The sequence below is a fragment of the Cebus imitator genome, unplaced genomic scaffold (genome assembly GCF_001604975.1).
Source record: "Cebus imitator isolate Cc_AM_T3 unplaced genomic scaffold, Cebus_imitator-1.0 Scaffold210, whole genome shotgun sequence".
Taxonomy (NCBI): Eukaryota; Metazoa; Chordata; class Mammalia; order Primates; family Cebidae; genus Cebus; species Cebus imitator.
This window is the reverse complement of record NW_016107525.1, coordinates 2,315,844-2,339,509: the sequence shown is the minus strand read 5'-3', so window position 1 is coordinate 2,339,509 and position 23,666 is coordinate 2,315,844. Positions and strand designations below refer to the sequence as shown.

The window sequence follows — 23,666 nt, the reverse complement described above, 5'->3', positions numbered from 1 at the left end:
TCACTAACACTGTCTTTTTTTGGTTTGTTTTCTTTCAAAATGTTTAAAGATTTCATCTATTGTCTTGAGTTGCATTTTTCTTTTCATTTATAAAAGAAAAGAGGTTTAGGCCAGGTGCAGTGGCTCATGCTTGTAAACCTAGCACTTTGGGAGGACGAGGCGGGTGGATCACCTGAGGTCAGAAGTTTGAGACCAGCTTGACCAATATGGTGAACCCCCATCTCTACTAAAAACGCAAAAATTAGCCAGGCATGATAGTGCACACCTGTAATTCCAGCTACTTGGGAGGTTGAGGCAGGAGAATTGCTTGAACTTGAACAGAGGTTGCAGTGAGCAGAGACCGTCCCACTGCACTGCAGCCTGGGCAACAGAACGAGACTGTGTCTCAAAAAATAAAATAAAAATAAAAATTTTAAAAAGAGATTTAATTGGCTCCGTGGGCTGTACAAGAATCATAGAGGCTTCTGCTTCTTGGGTGGGGGTTCCCAGGAAACTTGCATGGTGGAAGGCAAAGGGGAAGCAGGCACTTACTTCTTACATGGAAGGAGCCAGAGCAAGAGACAGAGTGGGAGGTGCCGTGCACTTAAAAAACATCACAGCAGTCGTCTTTCTTTTTCCTCAGTTTTTAAGTTAAAAGGTAGATGTGCAGGATGATCAGACTTGTTACATAGGTAAATGTGGAGTTGCATTGTTTTTTTTGACCTCCGAGCTTTTTATTGGCCTCCTGCTCCCCAAAGGGTCCCCTGCTTCTGCTGGCCTAATGTCTCAGAACTTTGGTGTCATTGGTCTCAGACACCACTTTGCCATCCACTATCCGGCGGGCGGTGGTCTTTTGGATGATTTGCATGGAGTTAGTGCTGTCCAGGGCATCACCAAGACTGAAGTCCTCGCCATCTTCCAGCAGGCAGCGGTAGGTGGCCATCTCAGCCTCCAGCTTGACCTTGATGTTCAGCAGAGCCTCATACTCCTGGTCCTGGTGCTGTCCCTCTGCCCGGGTCTGTGCCAGCTCTGACTCCAGGTGCAGAAGGGTCTCGTTGAGCTGCTCCATATGCAGGGCGTAGCGGGCCTCCATCTCCCTCAGGCTGTTCTCCAAGCTGATTTTCATATTTCTCATGGAGTCCAGGTCGATCTCCAAGGACTGGACTGTACATCTTAGCTCTGTGAGCGTCATCTCAGCAGCTTCAACCTCAGTGGACTGTGTGGTAACCACTATGGTGCTCTCCTCAATCAGCTGAGTCCAGTAATTGTACAGGTCCTCTCGGTTCTTCTGAGCCAGCTCGTCATATTGAGCCCGGATTTCTGCCATGATCTTGGCGAGGCCCTGAGATTTGGGGGCATCTACCTCCACGGTCAACCCAGAGCTGGCAATCTGGGCTTGTAGGCCGTTTACTTCCTCTTCATGGTTCTTCTTCATGAAGAGCAGCTCCTCCTTGAGAGCCTCGATCTCTGTCTCCAGCTGCAGCCGAGTGACATTGGTGTCATCGATGACCTTGTGGAGCCCATGGATGTCGCTCTCCACAGACGGGCACATGGCCAGCTCTGTCTCCTACTTGACTCTAAAGTCATCAGCAGCAAGACGGGCATTGTCAATCTGCAGAACGATGCGGGCATTGTCAACAGTATTTGCGAAGATCTGAGCCCTCAGGTCCTTGATGGTCTTGAAGTAATGGCCCCAGTCTCTGACCTAGGGTCCCTTCTTCTCCAGGTGCTCCTGGATTTTGCTCTCCAGCTTCTGGTTCTCGGTCTCCAGGCTCCTCACTCTGTCCAGGTAGGAGGCCAGGCGGTCGTTCAGGCTTTGCGTGGTCTCCTTCTCGTTCTGATGCCTCCCATTTCTGCCAGACCCCCGGCCATCCCCGCGGCCTGGCCCCCGACCCCCATGCCGCTCCGGAAGCTGGCGGAGTAGGACACAGAGATGCGGGACCAGAGCCCCCGGCGCCTGCATAGACTCTGGCCGCGCTGCTGACCAGCTGGGCACCGTAGCTGGGCACCCGGACGGAGCCCACGGACCGGTAGTTGGTGGAGAAAGTGGAACAAGCGATGAAGCTCATGCTGCCCGGGGAGGAGAGCAAGAGGACAGGACATAAGAAGTCGGCAATCAGGATGTGGCACCGCGGTGCTCTGAGGAGGCGGCGCACTAAGGCGGCGCGCTGAGGCTGCTCTCCCTGAGATGCCCCGCGGCAGCCGCGCTCGCGGCCCTGAGAAAAAGGAGTTGGGATATAGAATGCCAATCCTTTCCAGGAGAAAGACCACTGCTGTTCAGAAGAGCAGTACTCAGGACACCGGGGCAGGTGCCTCCCTCTCTGAAGCATGGCTTAGGCGTGGAAAAGGACTTCAGGACACTTCTGGGACTCTGTCATTAACAGCTGAAGAGAAGACGACTACAGAAAAGCACCTTGAATTATCCCCTAGATCCAAGCAAGAAACCACCACACCTAAGAGCACCAGTGAGCTTACAGACATTACATGGAGTTCCAGTGGAAGTGATTTGTCAGATGAAGATAAGACACTTTCTAAATTACAGAGAGATAATGGACATGGCTCTGGAATAGACAGATTTCGTAACAGGAACATTTTGTGTCCAGAAGATGGGGCCAGTGAAGATGACTACAGTTTATCGACTGGGAGATCAACAGTGACAGGGCAGATGCTAGTGACTATAATGAATTTGAAGATGGCGAGGGTGCTGTGGAAATGTCAGACTGTGCTTCTTGTACAAGTAGTCGGTCTTTGGTTAAGTGATGAGAAGCTATCTGAGCTTCCCAAGGCTGGAGTGGACTGGCTCAGTATCAGCTCACTGCAACCTTTGCCTCCTGGGTTCAACCAATTCTCCTGCCTCAGCTTCCTGAGTAGCTGGGATTACAACCAAGTTCTGTAGAAATTTTAGAGTATTCATCAGATAGTGAAAAAAAAGATGACTTGGAAAATGTCCTACTCATTGATTCAGAATCCCCTCACAAATACCATGTGGAGTTTGCATCAGATGCAAGACAGATTATGGAGAGACTGATAGACCCGAGGACAAAATCAACAGAGACTATCTTGCATACACCCCAGAAACCCACAGCTATGTTTCCCAGGACTCCAGAAAATTCAGTAAAGAAGAAGCTTTTACGGATAAATTATACCTTTTTAATTACTGATTTTTTTCTTTAAAAACTGAAATATTTAAAATGTCAATTTTAAGATACTTGCATATGAAATCCTAAGTTCTGGAGCTGATTAATGGAACATTCACCCAATTTGAGGGTCATGGGTTCAGTCATGGCCAGCATATGTGACTGCATTTTTTAATGGAGATTTATTGTTTGGCTTATTAATTTTTATTGAGAGTCAGTATTCTAGGTGACTTGGAGACAAGTGAATAATTGTTCTAATCTTGAGTAACATAATCTAAAAAGGGAAATGGAAATATGTATAGATAGCGTCAGACTACTTTTATGAGAGAGATCTGCCAGGGCAACACTTGCAAGTACAAAAAAGGATGAGAGAGCAGAGACCCACAGACAAGATGCGTCTGCTGTGCCATGAGCTAGAGTGTCATTCAGGGGCTGGGCCGTGGCCATGGTGAGCAAAGCAGGAAAGACACAGGAAGGAGCCTGTAGGGACCTTCCCCAACCCTGTGTGTTACAAGGTCTTTTCTTGTTTAAATCAAAAGCATTGGCAACAAAAGCCAAAATAGACACATGGGATCTAATTAAACTCCAGAGCTTCTGCACAGCAAAAGAAACAATCATTAGAGTGAACTGGCAACCAACAGAATGGGAAAAAATTTTTGCAGTCTACCCATCTGACAAAGGGCTAATATTCAGAATTACAAAGAACTAAAACAGATTTACAAGAAAAAAACAAACCCATTCAAAAGTGGGCGAAGGATATGAACAGACACTTTTCAAAAGAAGACATTTATGTGGCCAACAAACATATGAAAAAATGCTCATCATCACTGGTTGTTAGAGAAATGCAAATCAAAACCACATTGAGATACCATCTAACACCAGTTAGAATGGTGATCATTAAAAAATCTGGAGACAACAGATGCTGGAGAGGATGTGGAGCAATAGGAACACTCTTACACTGTTGGTGGGAGTGTAAATTAGTTCAACCATTATGGAAGACAGTGTAGTTATTCCTCAAGGACCTAGAAGTAGAAATTTCATTTGACCCAGCAATCCCATTACTGGGTATATATCCAAAGGATTATAAATCATTTTGTAATAAAGACACATGCACAGGTATGTTCATTCTGGCACTGTTTACAATAGCAAAGACTTGGAACCAACACAGATGCCCATTTATGATAGACTAGACAGGGAAAATGTGGCACATATACACCATGGAATACTATGCAGCCATAAAAAATGATGAGTTCCTGTACCGTGTAGAGACATGAATGAATCTGGAAACCATCATTCTCAGCAAACTGACACAAGAACAGAAAATCAAACACTGCATGTTCTCACTCATAGGCGGGTGTTGAACAATGAGAATACATGGACACAGGGAGGGGAGCATCACACACTGGGGTCTGTTGGGGTGGACTAGGGGAGGAACAGCATGGGGTAGGGAGATTGGGGAGGAATAACATGGGGAGAAATGCCAGATATAGGTGACGAGGGATAGAGGCAGCAAACCACCTTGCCATGTATGTACCTATGCAACAATCCTGCATGATCTGCACATGTACTCCAGAACCTAAAGTACAATAAAATGTGTATATACATACACACACACACACACACACACACACACACACACACATATATATATATATGTATATATATAAAGAAGTCTGCCATCATTTTAAACTTTGTTCCCCTCTATGTAACATGTCCGTCTTTCTGACTGCTGTCAATATTGTTTTCTTTATCACTAGGTTTTGGCAAAGTGATTATGATGTACTTTGAAAGTGTTTTTAATTTTTACAAATGTTTATAGTCAGCTCTCTGTATATGCGGTATATGTATTGGTTGCAGGGCCCCCTGCAAATACCAAATTCTGCAGATAATCAAGTCTCTTACATAAAATGGCATGGTACAGTTGGCCCTTTATATCTGCAGGTTTTGATCTGTAGTTGGTTGACTCCATGGATGTGAAACATGCAGATATAGGGAGCCGACTGTATCTTGTTTGGGATTCTTTCAGTTCTTAAATTTATTGGTTAATAGTTTTCATCAAATCTGGAAAATTATGGGCCATTATTTCTTCTTATTTGTTTTGATTTATCCCTTCACCATTTTGGAAATTTTTTCTGTAGTAATTCTCTTTATATTGTCCATACGTCACTGAGGCTCTGAGAGTTTTTTCAGCCTTTTTTTCCCTCTCTGTACTTCAGATTGTTAGTTCTTTTTGCCATTATCTTAGTTTCACTCATCTTTTCTATTGAAGTGTCTAATCTGCAGCTAAGCCCATACAGTGAAAATTTCATTTCAGATATGGTATTTTTTTCAGCTCTAGAGTCTCAATTGATTCTTTTTTTGTAGTTTCATTTCTCTTATTATGTTCATGTTTTTCTTTATATCTTGTATATATACTGATATCTGTTCTAAAGTGCTTGCCTGCTCTTCCCATCATGTCTGTCGTGTCTAGATTTATTTCCACTAAGCAATCTTTTTCTGCTTCTTAATTTTTTGACTGGATGCTAGATATTAGAATGCAACATGGTTGAATGTTGGAATTTGGTTGTCTTAAAGAGTATTAGGCTTTTTTTCTAGCAGGTAGTTAACTTATATGCAAATCAACTTGATCATATTAAGACTTGTTTTTAAATTTTGCATAAATCTAAAGTAGCATTTACTCTGGATCTGGTTTAGTCCTACTTCTAACATGTGTCCTTTTTCTGATTTCCAAATGCTCAGTGAAGTCTCTCCCCTCTCACCGATCAGAACTCAAATGTCTCTCAGCCCTTTGTAATCTTCAACAGGTATTTATCCTTCTTGGGTAGTTCTTCTGATAGCTGTTCTGTGCCCATTCTCGTCGAGTCTCCTCTACATTTGTATAGATAGATTTCTGCCAGACTCAGGTTGATTCTACTGCAGATATCTGGAACTTTTTTTTTTCTGTGGGGATTCCTCTTCTCAGGTAATGTGCCCTATAAATCCAAGCTGCCACTGCCTTCCTGATCTCCCATCTCTCTTTTTTCAGTTCTGTAAGTCTACAGTACTCTGCATTGTTTGTCCTCTCCCTGCACTATAATGTGTCAAGTATTTCCATACACAAAGGCTAGGTGGCTGTAGGGCTCACTTAATTTGTTTCCTTTCTCTCAGGGATCACAGCCCTTTACAGCCTGTTGCCCAATGTCTAAAAACAGTTGTTTCATATATTTTGTCTGATTTTCTAGTTGTTTACAGATGAAGGTCTAGCCTGGTACCAGTTACTTCTTTATGGCCAGAAGCAGGAATCTCTAATATAGCTTTTATAGATGGATGAGGTGTGTTTGGTTGCCTTTCTGTAGTTAATAGGCCCTTGAATTTGTATTCATTATTTTCTTGGATACTGCATTTTAAAAGTAACATTTCTTAATTCTAGAACAAAAATTACACATACATTATTACATATAAGATTATATATAAAATATATAAATTACCATGAGTTAATCCTAATAAGTTTAGTCAGTCATGTAGTAGTCCTTGTGGTTTTTAAAAAATAATTCCTATATATGTGAGGGACATTTACATGCTGAATTTGTAGGTAGTCTGTTTCAAGTAAAAGAAAACCATTTCAGTTGTGACCTACTTTTTTTCCTTTTGATTTTATTCACTAATAGCCATGTGTTTTGATAGTATATAAAGCAACATTTTATTAGTTTCTCAAATCCCTTGCTCTGCTTTTTTACAGAATGAAATTTTTCACTATTTATGTCATACTGGAGAATACAGAATGTGAAAATATAATTGTCCACTTCTCTTAACTGCAATTATAGTTTGAATAGTCTCACAAGATACATTTCTTTTTCCCCAGACGTAAGTGAAGCCTCTTTTGAGTTCAGAGCTAAAATTAAGGACTATTTTAGATTGAGTCCCGAGGACACTCAGTTTTTCATTCTAGGTAGCACTATCTCATTTTTACATTTCCTGTGTTGTCTCTATAGATGGTTAGAAAAGCATACTTCATCAGAACGATGGGTTACTGCCAGCGCCCCTCTGTGAGATGGTTATTAAAAGCCAGTCCTCTCCTCTACAATTCAGAGTGCAAGGTTTTCACTGATGTTATATACTTGAGCTCTTCTGACACGAGGGAGAGGATAGCTCAAACAGCTCTCAAAACAGGGTTTATAGCCTTTCCTATCATTTGGCATTTCACTGAACTAGGTGAGGTGGTTCTTAATCTTTCTCTACCTCTTTATCATTAACATGGTTGATCGTCAGTGAAAGCTGCAGTCAAACAAAAATGGAAACTTTGTAATTTATGTATAGCTTTAAAAAGGCAAAGAAATGAAGGATTATTGCAGTTGGTGCAATCCCTGATAAAATTAATATCAAATGCATATAAATCCTATTAGAGATCTGTCATGGGTGAAAAAGGAATATGAAAAATGCGTGACCTATCTTTATTAGATTCAGTTAGAGAGAGACCATACAGAGCTAAGGAGCTTTACGAACTGCATATTAATCATAACCAGTCTTCTGAGATAAACCTATTTCTTGTAACTTATCAAAGCCATACAGAAGATTAGTCATTCCCTTTGGTAAAGGAATGTTTTACATATTGTTCTGAGTTTTGAACATCACAGCTTTAAAAGCTGATTAACAGATATTTTAATACTAAAATATATCTCATTGAATTATATAGCTTAGGCAGCTATTATCCTGTAATGCTACCTCAATAGGGAGATGGGCTCTTTGTCAAAACCTCTACATCATTGTTTTGTTGCATATTGAACAAGACACTCTAGGGAGTTGTATTAGAGACCAGACAAAAGAACTTTGCCACAGCAGGCAATCATTAAATCATGCAGAAATATTTCTTTCTTAAATCTTTACTTTAAGCAACAATTGGTAGATGCCAGCACCATTTTTTAAATGTCACTTTCAATTCCTGAAGTCTTTTATCTCTTTGAGAAGGAGGGGAATTAGCTTAAGGGGACGGTTAAGACCATCATGTTAATACGAGGTATTACTAAAGATAGGGGATGTATTAACAGCTCTAATCTGACAAAGATAATTAAGATTGTATTTTTAAAACGTGAGAGAGGGTTTCATAAGATTGTGAAACTTTTAGACAAAACCTAAAGACTAAGAGGTATAAACGAATTTTGTATTACTGTCTCACAAAACTTAGAGATGTTGAGTGATATAAGCATTTAGTTTCTGACCTCGTGTTACCACTTCAGTGCCCAGCATTTATGTCATGTCAATAAAAATATAGAACCATCTCAAGATGATTTCTATACTTAATAATATATACCATTTTATAGCTTTGTTTTTATATTTCTAAAATAATAATCTTGTTTAAAAAGCTGAAAAAATAGTGAAGTATATGCATCAGAAATAAAATCTTCCACCTGGGATTGGCACGCTGGCTCACGCCTGTAATCCCAGCACTTTGGGAGGCTGAGGCAGGAGGACCACGAGGTCAAGAGATCAAGACCATCCTGGCCAACACGATGAAACCCTGTCTCTACTAAAAATACAAAAATTAGCTGGGTGTGGTGGCGTGTGCCTGTAGTCCCAGCTACTCGGGAGGCTGAGGCAGGAGAATCGCTTGAACCCGGGAGGTGGAGGTTGCAGTGAGCTGAGATTGTACTACTGCACTCCAGCCTGGCGGCAGAGTGAGACTATTCCATATCAAAAAAAAAAAAAAAAAAAAAAAAAAAGATGTTCTGCAGATGCAAATTTCCCTCAGAGAACATGGCTTTGCAAGGCCATTTCAAAATATGTCAAAGAAAACTTTGAGGGGGAAGAGGTAAAAAATATATATGTATATGTGTGTGTGTGTGTGTGTATACATATTTTAAATATATTTATTGAAGGGATCCACACACAGAAAAGTACACAAACCATAATGTTACAGCTCAATCAGTTATCTCAAAGTGAATACACATATAGAACCAACACCTACTTCAAGAAATAGAACAGTACTAGCTCTTCCTAATTTCTGCTGTCCTTGTCTTCCCCAAAGACTTCCAGTAATTTGACTTGGAACAGTACAATTTATTACTGCCTATTTTTTGAGGTTCATATAAATTAAACTACAGAGTATCTACTTCTAGGTATCTGGCTTTATTCATTCAAACCCATGTTTGTGAGAATTATTTACAGGCCTGAATATAACTGTAGTTTAAAATTTTGTTCTCACGTAGCTGGGGTTGGCCTACTTACTCCGTAAAGGGCGAGACGGTAAATATTTTAGGCTTTGTGGGTCATATGGTTTCTGACACAGCTTTCATAAAAGCAGGTAGATAATATGCAAATGAATGTGATTGTACTCCATTAAAACTTTATTTGCAAAAACAGGCTTCAGGCTAGATATTGACTGTAGTTTGCCATACATACAATAAATAAATGAAATACTCTAGTATACCGTAGTATTTCATTATATGAATATATCACAATTAACCGAGCCATTCAAATATTAGCAGACATTTGTAAGTTTTTGGTATGAATGCCCTTGTAATGTGATTTTGCATACATATGCATACATTTCTGTTTGGTATATGGAATTGCCTCATCATAGGGTATATGTAGGTTCAACTTCAGTAGTAATGCCAAATGGTTTACCAAGGTGGTTATATTAGTCAGGGTTCTCGAGAGGGACAGAACTAATAGAATAAGTGTATATATGAATGGGAGTTTATTAAGGAGCATTGACCCATATGATCATGAGGTGAAGTCCCACAATAGGTCATATATGCAAGCTGAGGAGCAAGGAAGCTAGTTCGAGTCCCAAAACCTTAAAAGTTGGCTGGGCGCGGTGGCTCAAGCCTGTAATCCCAGCACTTTGGGAGGCCGAGGCGGGTGGATCACGAGGTCAAGAGATCGAGACCATCCTGGTCAACATGGTGAAACCCCGTCTCTACTAAAAATACAAAAAATTAGCTGGGCATGGTGGTGCGTGCCTGTAATCCCAGCTACTCAGGAGGCTGAGGCAGGAGAATTGCCTGAACCCAGGAGGTGGAGGTTGCGGTGAGCTGAGACCGCGCCATTGCACTCCAGCCTGGGTAACATGAGTGAAACTCCGTCTCAAAAAAAAAAAAGTTGGGAAGCTGACAGTTTGGCCTTCAGTCTATGGCTGAAGGCCTGAGAGCCCCTGGCAGATCACTGGTGTAAGTCCAAGAGTCCAAAAGCTGAAGAACTTGGATTCTGATGTTTGAGGGCAGGAAGCATCCAGCACGGGAGAAAGATGAAGGCCAGAAGACCCAGCCAGTCTACTCATTCCACATTCCCCCGCCTGCTTTTATCCTAGCCATGCTGGCAGCTGATTAGATGGTGTCCACCCAGATCGAGGGTGGGTCTGCGTCTCCCAGTCCACTGACTCAAATGTTGCTATCTTTTGACACAACCCTCACAAACACACACAGGAACAATACTTTGCATCCTTTAATCCAATCAAGTTGACAATATTAACCATCACAATGGTAGATTAATTTGCACCCCTACCAGTAGTTTTACTCATCATCACTCGTTATTGTCTATGTTATTAAAGATGTTTTCTTTACTAACTTAAATTATACACAGTAAATGATATTTTCATTTTTAAAATTAAAGAATGTTAGACCCTATATATCAGTTTATGTTTGCCTACTCACAAAAATTCATACAGAAAATCTTGATATGTTAGTCTCTAATTTAACCAACTTGTTAAATCTTAACTAGTCTTTAATCTTAAAATGATAAAGGATCTCCACAGCATATATTATGTAATTTATGTACTGAACTGATTTCCATTCTCAGCAGTTGCCTAGTAGTAACATTAGTGTAGCTATGCAGAACAAAGGAAGAATACTTAAGTCCTAGATAACATAATTTCTGCACATATACTCTATTAATAGCACTTTCCAAAATTATCTGTGCCCTTTATCTTAGAATTCAAATCCAAAGTCCTTTTTTCAAATGTCATCTTCAAACTTGTTTTGGCATTTCATACCACCTACTACCCATTCTTTCTTAAAATTCCTGTGCTTTCTACTTATGTGTATACCCTTCTTCTCTGTCATCTGTGTTCTAGTGTCCCATTTCCCTGACACAGTAATTTTTCCCATTTCCTGAGTTTTTGTTCAAGGCTGTTCTTCTCCCATTAAAATTTGCCTGGCATGATGAGTTCATATTATCAACCTTATATGGATGCTCCTAAATTTACATCTTTAATCCAGACTTCTTACCTGCCTAATGATCTTATATTTTCAGATACTTAGAAGGTATCACCTTTTATCTCATTTTCTCAAACTTAAATATCCAAAGTGAAACATATGTTGATACTCATTTTCTCTCTCTGCCTCTGCCATCCTCTCTACCACCCCAAAGTCCCAATATTCCCCATTCTCCCTTTAGCAAATAAAGATAGTAGAAAGAAGTGTTTTATTAAGCATTGATAAGTAGAAAAGGATAGAATGATTTCTCTTGTTGGTTAAATGAAAGATAAGGGAAGAAATGACGCATTTTATATAATTCTTATTAGGAAATAAATGTGCTGTATTCCAAATAATATGAAATATTATTAATTTTAATATTCAGCAAATACCAATCATTTTACAGTGATAATTTGGGATAGTTAGGCAAGTTAATTTTGGAAAATAGTGCAAAAGTAGAGCTAGATCATTCTAATTGAACAATGATAATTTATGTTCAGCTCTTTTAGTGTTCCAAAAATAAAGTAATAAATATATGCTAAAATTTAAAAATAATTTATTCAGCATAAATAAATGATAACTATCATCTTGAAAAAGTAATTGCTCTGGAAAGTAAGAAAAAGCATGTCTCTCCAGTAAGGCACTAATATCCTCTGAATCTAAATGGAGTTATTTTCAAACTTTCAAGAAAAGCATATAATTTATCAGAGTGTCATTTTCAAATGTGGAAACCCTTATTCTCATAGGGAATGAGGAGAGCCACTGAAATTCTTTAATATTCTCTGTCATATTGCCAAAAGGTGGGGTAACACTGAGGTGAGTTCCCTGATGATAACCCTGGCAACCTATTAGAGTTTAATATAGGTAAGATAACGAGATATGCCTAGCATGTTCCAGGCATTATTCTAGCAGATTCTGAGTACATTCTAGTAGGACAGATGAAAAAAAATGTATGTATTCATACATACATCCATATACATACATATATATATTTATACACACATTCTCACACATGTATACATGTACATACATGTATAATCATAGGTGTAAGTGCTATCCTGAAAAGAAATAGAGCAGGGTAAGGAGTACCATGGGGTGGGTGTTACCATTTTAAGTAGGATGATAAAAGTGGGCCTTGTAGAGAATGTGATATTTTGGCAAAGATGGGAACAAGGCAAGGGAGCGAGCCAAGAGGATATCTGGTATGGTTATATTTAGGTTTTTTTTTTTTTTTTTTATGAAGTCTCACTCTATCACCCAGGGTGGAGTGCAGTGGCACAATCTCAGCTTACTGCAACTTCCGCCTCCCAGGTTCAAGCGGTTCTCACTTTACTTCTGAAAGGATTTGGTGCCTACATTATTTAGTAGGTCAAAACTAAATAAAAACTTGATACATTAACATTTTATTCCTTTGGTAATATAAGGGGACCAGGTTAGGGAAAACTTAGTCCACTCTGGGGAAGTGCTATGTCAAACTTTTTTGTTTGACTGTCAGAGCTCTCATGGGGTACCCACCATGCTGCCATGGGGTGGAGTATTTCACTGTAACATTTCTATGCCTTATGAAATTGACTTAGTTTGAAAATATCCTACTACTTTAGCCCCTGAACCTGTTCTTTTTAAGTGCAGATTTTCTAATCTAAAAATCAAATGAGAGAGAATGCGAGAAGGTTTACTGGAAAATCTTAGGTAATGTATAGCTGTGTAACAGTGACTCTTTGGAAACATTTCTTCTGTTAAATAATGTTGATTATTTCTGGTTAGGTAAAGGAGAAGGCAGATAAGACCTTAGGGTAGCCCACAAATCAAATAGTACAGGAAATTACCTTTTCCAATTACGTAGAAGCTGCCCTTGTTGCTAACTTTCTCCATTATTCACCATCACTATAATTGGGAAAACTGGAAAGCTTGGCAAGAGAAATTTGAATAGCAAGCTCTTAGTTTGCTATGTTGTCGCTGACTGTCACTGGTATAAATACAGGTGTAGTTTTACAGGATGTTTGATGATTATTCTATGCAGAAGCCTAATACTTGTATCATGAATCTCTACCTCAGTATTCAGAATTCCATAATCTATTTTGGGAATTTTCCTTTTACTTATATGTATAGATCAATCCCCAGTTTTCCAGTATAACAGTTCACCACTGATGCTGAAATTAGAACATTCAGGGCTTGTAGTTTGAAAATTTAAAGATTAGAAATTATATTTCATTCATCCTGTCTATATATGATCCAATGTACTTTTCCTTTCTGGCTTCTGGTTTCTGTTAAACTGGACATGCCACTTTAACATTAAGCTCATTCTTTATTTGCTTAGCAAATTATATACATTTTTATTCTTGCAACAAGGAAGGATAGGCATAGATGTTCTGGACTTATTGTTAAAGGAGAATCTAGGCTAGTGGACAAATTTAAGTAAGGCAAGGAACATAGTTAACTGTCACAGGTCTGATACACAGGTTTCAGTGTTAAAGATGAATCAGTAATAGTCTGTTATTCAAAGATAAACTGAGGTAAATGAAAATGTTAAAGAGTTTATTTTAGCAAATAGTGACTCATGAATTGGGTAATCCCAGATCACAAGTGGCTCAGGAGCTCCACCCAAGAAATATGAAGTGAAGACTTTGTTAGGTGAACACAGAAGCAAGGCAAAGAAAATAGTTTGATTGGCTAATGTGGAATGGTAGCCTTATTTGGATCATTCAAGTGAAAAGTCCCTGGTTAGAGATTAGTTTCTTACTGATTACACTTAATTTTCGTTTTCCTAAAATGTGATTGTTTACACTGACTTGGGTTTCAGTTTGCTTTCTTAAGATTCCAGGATGCTGGAGTCCCCTCAGTCTTACGGCCTCCTGATGAATTAACTTTAACACTAGGAAACTGGGAAACAGAGTCTGGGACTAAGTCTGAGCTAAGAAAAAAGTCCTAAACAGAGGTCAGAGACACTAGGCAAAGTTAAAAATGTGCCAGGAATTCAATCAACTTGGTGTGGAGCTAAAGCCTTTATAATCATGGGCTTTCCTACTGATAAGAGTATATTACTGCAGGAAGGACACTCAGAGGACACCTGGTCTATGAGGGTATTGGGGAAGATGGAACTCCCACATCTACTGTCTACCACAAATGAGATTTGATATTGTAGAAATAGAAAAAAAAAAAAAGATTGAGCCCTGTTTGAAGTTGATCTTTTATATGAATTAAAAGAAACTAATTATATCTCAGTCAGTGTAAAATGTATGTATTGTTTGGTTTCATGACCCTTTGTATTACTTACCTCTCTAGTTCCTCGGTACTTTAATACAGTTGCTATCCTTCCCACTCTCTCTCTGCTACATAATAGTGCTGATTTAACAAATACTCACTAAACAGACAAAACCCACGCACCATTAATTATAAACTGAAATGAGGCATAAATGTGGAATAAATAAAGAATATAATGATAAAATTTACAAAATATTATTAAATGCACTAGTACCTATTATATATCACTCTATAAATTAATCATATTAACGTTATAGTGACAAAAGGTTTTTTACTAAGCAGAATTAACATTTTTGTGCATTCTTTCTCTGTACCACCTCATATTTTAAATATATCTGCAAAGCTGGTTTAAATCTTAAAAATTTATGTTAAAAAATGTATGCATATCACATAAACATGGTAATGCTTAATTGTCCATTAAAGAAGACATTTCACATTTTCAACATGAATGCTTTTCTTTTCTAAACATTTTTATTAAGCCATTTATTCAATCAGAGGGCCTGCACAGCAAGCAGTAGTGTAGTTGTTTTTCAACTAGTACTCTGTCAGGAACTTAGGTAGAAGTAATACATTTGAAATACCACTTTGAGAAAAAATGTCTTTAACAGAAATCTTAAAGCAATAATTGGTATTGGACTGTAAAACTTGTTTGGAGTTGTATTTTGTGATTTTTTAAGGGGATACTACCTGTACTTTCTCTTACTATTTTTACCATTTTCTCATAAATTTTCTTCTATTGATGGTTGTTTTAAATTACATGATGCCAAAGATTATATTTGTATCCTTTTTCTACACTCGGAAATGCTTTTTATACTGCCTTAAACAGTACCATGTATTTATGTATTTTAAAGGTATTTTAAGACATGCTTGGTAAAGATGTTATTAATTGCTTATGCATATTTCACTGATTGACATATACAATAGAATAGTAAATTATTAAACTTTTTAAACACCCAGCCACAAATTTTGTTTCCTTGATATTCCATGGCAACTTTACATAGTGCTCTATTAAGTATTTAATATAAACAAGGTATCTCTCTCTCACCACCCACTTTTCCTCTCCATCTTCTCTTCATGCCAACTTTTCTGGAAACTTCTCCCTAGTCCAGAAGTAGCTGGAAGAGAATTCCACTTATTCCAAAAAAGTAATTTCCCTATTTCAAGGTATAAATAAGTCAGTATGTTTACAGATCCAAGCTTCATTTTGTATGACTGTCCTTTTAAAAAAAATTGTGGTTGGAAAATATATAAAATATATAATATAAATAAAATATATGACATATTTTATCTCTATAAAACACATATATTTATATTTTTAATGTATTTATTAAAAAAAAAAAAACAAAGACAAAACAAAACACATAACCTGAGATCTTTTCTCTTAAAAAATTTTAAGTGTATAGTACAATATTGTTAACTATAGGTATAATGTTGTACAACAATCTCCAGAACATTTTCATCTTACATAACTGAAACTTTATGCCTGCCCATTGAACAACAGCTCTTTTATTTCTCCCTCATCGCATCCCGTCAATAACCACTGTATGTTTTGATGAGTTTGACTACCTGAGATATAAATGGAATCATGCAGTATTTGTCCTTAAGTGACTAGCTTATTTTAATTACCATAAAGTTAGCTATGTTTAGCCATGCTTTAGCATATGATAGAACTTACATCTTTTTTATGACTCAATAATATTCCACTCTATGTAGATAAGTTTTCTTTATCCACTCATCCATTGATGGACATTTAGCTTGTTTTCACCTCTTGGCTACAGTGAATAACGCTGCAATGAACATGGGAGTGCAGATATTATGTGGAGATACTGACTTACATTCTTTTGGATCAATACCTAGAAGTGGGTATAAGGATAAAGGGTAACCATCTTGCTGATGTCACTACTTATGTGGCTGTCTTTTGCATTAGTATATGAGTAATCAAAAATTAATTGAAGAAGGAGAGAGATGCATATAAATGCAAATGGCATCATATTAACTTTTTATAGATTGGGGGCTATCTTCATTCAGGCTGCTATAACGACACGGTGGTACTGGGTAGTATAATAGCAAAATAAATTTATTTCTCATGGGTCTGGAGGCCAGAAGTCAGAGATAAGAGTGCCAATGTAGTCGGGTTCTGGTAAGAGTCCTCTTCTGGGTTGCAGACTGCTGACTTCTTTTTATCTTTTCACATGGCAGAGGAGTGTGAGAGAACTCTCTGGGGTCCCTTTTGTGGGGGCATTAATTCTATTCATGAAGTCTCCACCCTTGTGACCTTATTACCTCCCAAAGGTCCCCCCCCCGCCATCACATTGAGGGTTAGGATTTCATCATAAGGATTTGGGGGTCACACAGACATTTAGCCATTTTTGTAACAAATGAAAGCTGCATACTGTATTCCCCTCTTTGAAATTAGTGAAGTATGTTAGCATATTTGAAACTTCTAAGAAGTCTTTGGTCTCATTTTCTTTAAACCCAGTATTTCTCAAATCTATAGGTTCATGCAAAAGTAGGNTAATAGCAAAACCATTACCCAGGAACCTCTTTTCGGGTTGGGGAATAGTATCCACTAAGTATCCACTTGTCTTCTGAGGCAAGGAACTACTTTTCTACTGCCCACAGTTAGGTAAGTGCCGAATGGTATATTTAAGTATAAAGTAGCCCCAGATCACATATGGCTATTTAAATTCAATTCAAATGGAATAAAATTATACAGATCATCAGTCACATTAGCCACATTTGAAGTGCTCAGTCACTCCAAATGGCTAGTGACTATTGTTATTGGACATATCTCTAAGAAAGATACATATTGGGATCCGTTTTGTCACCTATCCCCCTACCCCTAAAGAATTTACTGATTTGTTATTTCTTTTTATATTATTAGATTACACTGAATAGTGTTACAAAACTAGCTTTAAAAAAATCTGTTGCCACTTTCACTATAACAGTGTTGTAGAGGAATGGTCCCCAACCTTTTTTGCACCAGTAACTGATTTTGTAGAATATAATTTTACCACAGAATGGGCAGGGTGTGGTGATGTGGGGATGGTTACAGAATTTAACTGTGCCACCTCAGATCATCAGGCATTAGTTAGATTTTCATAAAGAGTGCACAAGCTAGATGCCTCATGTGCACTTCACAATGGGATTCATGCTGCTATGAAAATCTAATGCCATTGCTGATCTGACAGGAGGCGGAGCTCAGCGAGTAATGCTCATTGGCCACTGCCCATCACCTGCTGTGAGGCCTGGTTTCTAACAGGCCATGCACAAGTACTGGTCTGTTGCCCAAGGGTTGGGGACCCTTGTTGTAGATTACAGTGTGCACTGTTACTGTGTCCTTTGTATGAAGACTCCTGTGAGCCCTTTTATTTGGTTCTAAAGCTAGAAAAACCTTTGCTTCTTTGAAAAGTAACTGATTATATTTTTATTTCCTTTGATTTGGGCACCAGAAAACATGGTTAAATCTTTGTCCTAACATTGTTTTTAATGTCCTATTCTAATTTATATTTTTTCTGTTCCTGTTTTCTATTGATATTTGTTTTCATAGTTTTGCAAAATACTTCAAATTCCATAAGAACAAATCAGGTATAACTGAACATTAGTGATTTACAGTCTTTTTTCACAATTCATCATAAGTGGTCAACATTCTTGGCTGTCCATTTTTGCAGGGTATTTGATAGTTGAGCCATTTTTCCATTACAAGCATTTCTAGTATCAATGGTAAGTTTTCTGTATTGTCTGTAAGCTGTTTCTTGCTCAAGTATCTTATAATCAATAGCACATTGTACAGAATTCCTGAGAAGTAGGAATAGAAAATCTAATTGTAGTCTATGTTTCTCCATAATACTTTAGAAGTAGACGAGACTAAGCAGCTTTGTTTCTAATTCAGTATTTGGAACACCATATATTCATTCATTTACCCTTTCATTTATTCATTCATGAAATATTTGTTGAATGCCTGCTATGCACTGAGTACTCTTCTGGGTGCTGGAGATACAGCAACAAGATAAGAAGACAAAAAAAATTCCTTCCCTCAAGGAACTGACATTTTACTGAGATTAAGCTCAAATTCCAATTCAGTAAACTCTTAAATTTTTAAGATCATTAAAAGAAAAGATTGCCTCTTATTGGCACCTCCTCTCCACATACACCAAAAGTTGTTTCATTTCCATGGTCTTATTGACTGTGGCAGTAATAGAGATAAATAGGCTACATCCAACTGGAAGACAGGAGGAAGAACTCTTGTTCAACTTTTGTTGTATTCAAGGATTCAAGAATATGAGTGAGAAAAAGCTGGTAGGAAATATAGTTTGTTGATCCTAGGCTAAGCACAGTGGCTCACACCTGTAGTCTCAGCAGTTTGGGAGAAGGAGGTGGGAGGATCACTTGAGGTCAGGAGTTTGAGACCAGCCTGGCCAACGGGGCGAAATCCCATCTCTACTAAATATATAGACATTATCCGCGCGTGGTAGTGTATGTCTGTAGTCCCAGCTACTTGGCGGCACTCAGTTGGGGGCATTGCTTGAGCCTGGGAGGCAGAGGTTATAGAGAGCCGAGATTCTGCCACTGCACTCCAGCCTGGGTGACAGAGCGAGACTCTGTCTCAACAAAGAAAAAAGAAATACAGTTTATTGATCCTAAAATATTTTGGGAGCAGATTTGTGGTCAAAATAAGACATAGTCTCTGAGACTTACTCTATTCTTAAAAGTAATCAGGAACATTTATAGTTGTTTGGTTTTCAAAACAAAAATGCAAAGCAGTTAAATATATATTTGCTAAATTTATTGAACTCTTAGTATATGACAGTTCTCTGAATGCTGAAGATAGATCAGTGAACAAAACAACCAAACTCCCTGCTTTAGAGACCTTGCAGTGAAGAGTAGAAACCATGAGAGCAAGTAATTGACTAAGGAAACAAGACAGTGAGTGCTGTGGAGAAAAAGTGCTATAGAAAGAATTAAAATGGAAAGATGGGATAATGACAGGGTAACCCCTTTATAGTCATACTTAGAAAAAGGCTTTCCTGATATAGTGATTTGTAATCTGAAACCTGAGTGATATGGAGAAACCAGCCACATGAAGGTTAGGAGGAAGACTTTTCTATTTTCTAGACTGAGGGAACAGTTAAAATAAAATCCTTAATATTGGAAAGAACTTGGTCTGGTGGCGAAACAGTAAGAAAGCCAGTTTGGGTAGGAAGTAGTATGAAGGCCAAGTGATAGGAGAATTGATCACAGAGTGAAGAGGAGGCCAGATTGAGTTGTTTACATATGTTAACTGAGCTAAAACTGCTATTTGTCTTTAAAGTAAAATGCTTTCTGAGTAGCCAGCCCTGAGTACTTTCCAACTGTTTATAAGCCAAAAGTCAATCACAATAGTTTAGGTTTCGCCTAAACACAGGCAATGTAATGTTCGACTTTGATTTCATTCATTATTTGTTTTGTATTCGCCTTCACTCTTTTTTTCTCCTGGTGAAACGGCAGAACCCATTGATTTTTTGCTTTACTTTGGATTTGAACTTCTGACTTCCTTGCACATGTGCACACAGGAGCTGTGACAGAACTTCAGCCAAGAGGTTGAGCAGCAGGACTCCAGAGCTTTCTAATTTGCTAGGTGGATATGCAATCAGTGATGATCACATCCATGTCTCACTGGTGATTGACTGAATCAACCATTTAACATTTTGAAGATATTTAAAAGTTGGAAATAAAGTGAAATCTCTAAAGAATATACTAAATTTATAATTTTGATAGTGAATTTTTTGTTCTTTTAAGTTACTTTATGGCTGAAATGCAACTTTTTAATCTTAAATCTGGTATCAGTCACCTTCCCATAATTGTAAGACTGCAGTATTTATTTGGTTCTATTATATAACTTTTATGGCATTTGAAAGTAATGAGAGTGAATATAACTGATAGTTTTTCTGTCACTTATACTGGTACAGGGTCTGACTTTTTAGCTCTTTCAAAAGTTATTTTCACTTTGGAAACACTTTAAAGATGCATTGAACTCTTTTTCTGCAGCTCTATAATCCATTTTTATACACAAGACATAGTAGCATAAGGCTCCCACATACAAGGCTCACAACAGGCAAAATTCCATATGTCTGCTTTAGATTTTCCTATTGAATACATTGTTTTGGCTGCTTCTAAAACATTAAAGACATACCTGCCAGGTTGTGGATTTTTTTTTTTTTTGTCTTGACTTTTTGAAAGTTTCTGCAGTATTTTTGCTTAGATCACATATAGAATATAAAGTGCAGTTAAGTCCTATGAAAGATGAGAATCTTATAGACCTCTGGCCACAAGAAACCATCAAATTTACATTAAACTCTGCTTCTCTGTATTATCAGTTTCTGTCAATAATATGAAAATAATAATTATGGCATGATACAACATTAAAACAAAGGAGTAGTGGATTTAGTTCCCTGAATAGTGTATTCCTTTCTTCCCCCCTTCCTAGTACCAGCTGGCTTGCTGTTGGATTGTGCATGAAATTAAAAGAAACTTGAATACATTGTGCCTTGGAATTGGTTGAATAAAAGTTATTGTGTTAATTCGAATGTTTGGATGCCTTTAAGCATACATTGTAGGATTTCTAATCAAAAAGATAGGTGAATTTTAAAAATTAGAGACATTTCAAATCAGTAAAGTGTTACTGGAACAGTAGACAAAGTATTTGGGGGGAAAATATAAATTGATTCCCTGTATCACACCACTTACCAGAATAAACTTCAGATCAATAAGTTGAGTATAAAAGTAAAGCCATACACAAACTAGGGTTGAATATAGGTAATATTTACTTGAAATAAGAGCAGCTCTGTGAAAATAAAAACAAAGTAGAAGATAAAAATATATTTTTGACTGTATACAAATGAAGGACTTTTGTAAATCAAGAACATAGTATATGTTATTAAATATATTCAGCAAATGCTGAATTTATAACAATTTCAGAAACTTTGATAATGGTTTAATTAAACTATATTAGAATATTCATATAGCAACATGAAAAATGGATATCCTAATAGAAATATGAACAAAGTTATATTCATAAAATTACATATATGATGTGCATGGTGTATATGATATTTATGAGTGGGCTTGTATGAAGGTGCATGGCTATGCATATATTCAGCCTAATTAGCAATAGGAGAAATGCCTATTAAAAGAATAATGTAGTTTAGTAGACAAAAAGGATGTAAAATAATGATCTGATATGTGAGGGTACAGAGAAGCATGCACTCTCATTTTGTGATAGTTGATTTGTGGAACAGCACAACCTTTCTGGAGGGCAATTTAGCAGAATGAAACACAAGTGATGAAAATATTTATATTCATGCCTAGCAGTTCCATTTCTAGAAAATTTTCCTAATGAAGCACATGTATAATATATCTGTAGATGGTGTTCACTTCAGAATTGTTTCTAGTGAAAAATTAGAAATAACATAAATGCTCAATAATAAAGGATTTTACAAATAATTGTATGATAATTAAAATAATCTCTATAATTATATGGGAGATGTTCATGATATATTAAATGGTAAAGCAGAATATAAAATATATATATAGCCAAGAGTGTGACCTCAATTTTCTTTAGGAACATATCGCACATGGGAAAAATGATTAGACCAAGTGATAAAATATATTAACAATACGTCTTTTTATATGAGAAATTATGGTGATGCCTAATTTTATTCTCTTGAATTAACTCTGTTTTCCAAATTTTTAACAATGAACTTGTATAATTTGTGAAATGAGGCAAAAGGAAAAAATGATAAAGGAGGAAGGGTTTAATTATATTATCTTTATTCCCTCAGCGTTCACAGTGTAGCAATTAATGATAGAATTAATAAACTCTATTTTTGCCTTGTTTACCAACTTTGAGTTTAGCAACAGGAGCTATTTGTATTCCATTATGTTTATGAAAGATGGAAATACATTTTCTGTTTCTTCTTGGGGGAGGGGGACAAAAGCAAGCCACAGCAATTCTTTTGCTTACTATTTCTTTTAGAGATTCAAAAAGACAAATCTGTTATATAGTCTTTTGATTTGATTAAAGGAAAACATAAAAAGATATATAAAGATATATAAAGGTATATATATGAAAATAAATATAAAGAAAGATATATATAAAGAAAGATGTATAAGGAAAGAAAATAGATATATAAATATCTTCACCTTTCCCGCCACACTCTGATCATTCTAGCCACATTTGGTGTTCAATTTTAGACAGGACATCATATTAGTAATTTATTTTCATCACATCTGTAGGGATCTTATATTTGTGGATTCTATAGTGATAATTAATTTAATGGGAGTTAACATTTAGAAATAGATTTATAGCCAGGTTTTGTGCTCTTTCAATAGGCTGGGAAGCAAAAAATAACACTTTGTAAGGGAAAAAATCGCAAACAGATGAAATTTAACTGAGCGCCAGACATTCGTAGTTGAAGAGCACACATGGGGGAAATTGTATGTCCTTAAATTATCAACTTATTGGAAATGAAATGCTTTGGTACAGATGCGAAGAGCAAAACAGAAACAAGTCTGGTAGTTGGCTACGTCTTCCCATCTGCTCTTTGTATTACAAGTAGGAGTCCCACTGTCCAAGCTCACGACACTAAGCTCTTAAAAAGCAAACATGCTTTATGATGTCAGCTTTAGATAATATATTCAGAAAGAGATGATAACATCATGTATAGTTGTAAGGGACAAATATGCTAGTTTAATTTACCTACAGATGTTCATTGGGATGCTTTCTCTCAAAGCATTTTTGATTTTCTCAAAAGACCAATCTCATGAGCTATTTAAGAAAATGTCAGTTGATTTGCATATGTAAACAATCAGGTCTATGAACCATATGATTTTATCCTATAATTATTTATGTAAGAGTTTAAAGTGAGCATACATAACATATCACAAATTATCCTGCAAATTAGCAAATGCATACTAGCAAAGACAATTGTTTTGCTTTGGAATATCTTTTAAGGTGAGACATTTAATCCCTTGATAAGTGGTTGTTTATATGTAACTAAAGTAAACTTTTCCCTCCTTAACCAGTATTAATGTTTTTCTTTTCCTTTTTCTTTCTTTTTTTTTTTTTTTTTTTTTTTTTTTT

The 23,666-nt window shown here is 37.1% G+C and overlaps 1 protein-coding gene and 1 pseudogene across 10 annotated transcripts in view; one reads left to right on the top strand and one right to left on the bottom strand.

The window, feature by feature from the left end:
* DIAPH2 (diaphanous related formin 2) overlaps window positions 1–23,666 on the top strand; it is a 914,924-nt gene that overhangs the window by 119,838 nt on the left and 771,420 nt on the right. The window lies entirely within an intron of this gene.
* Window positions 692–2,430, bottom strand: LOC108317863 (annotated as a pseudogene). Its single transcript, XR_001830923.2, has one exon. The product of XR_001830923.2 is annotated as a keratin, type I cytoskeletal 18-like (transcript).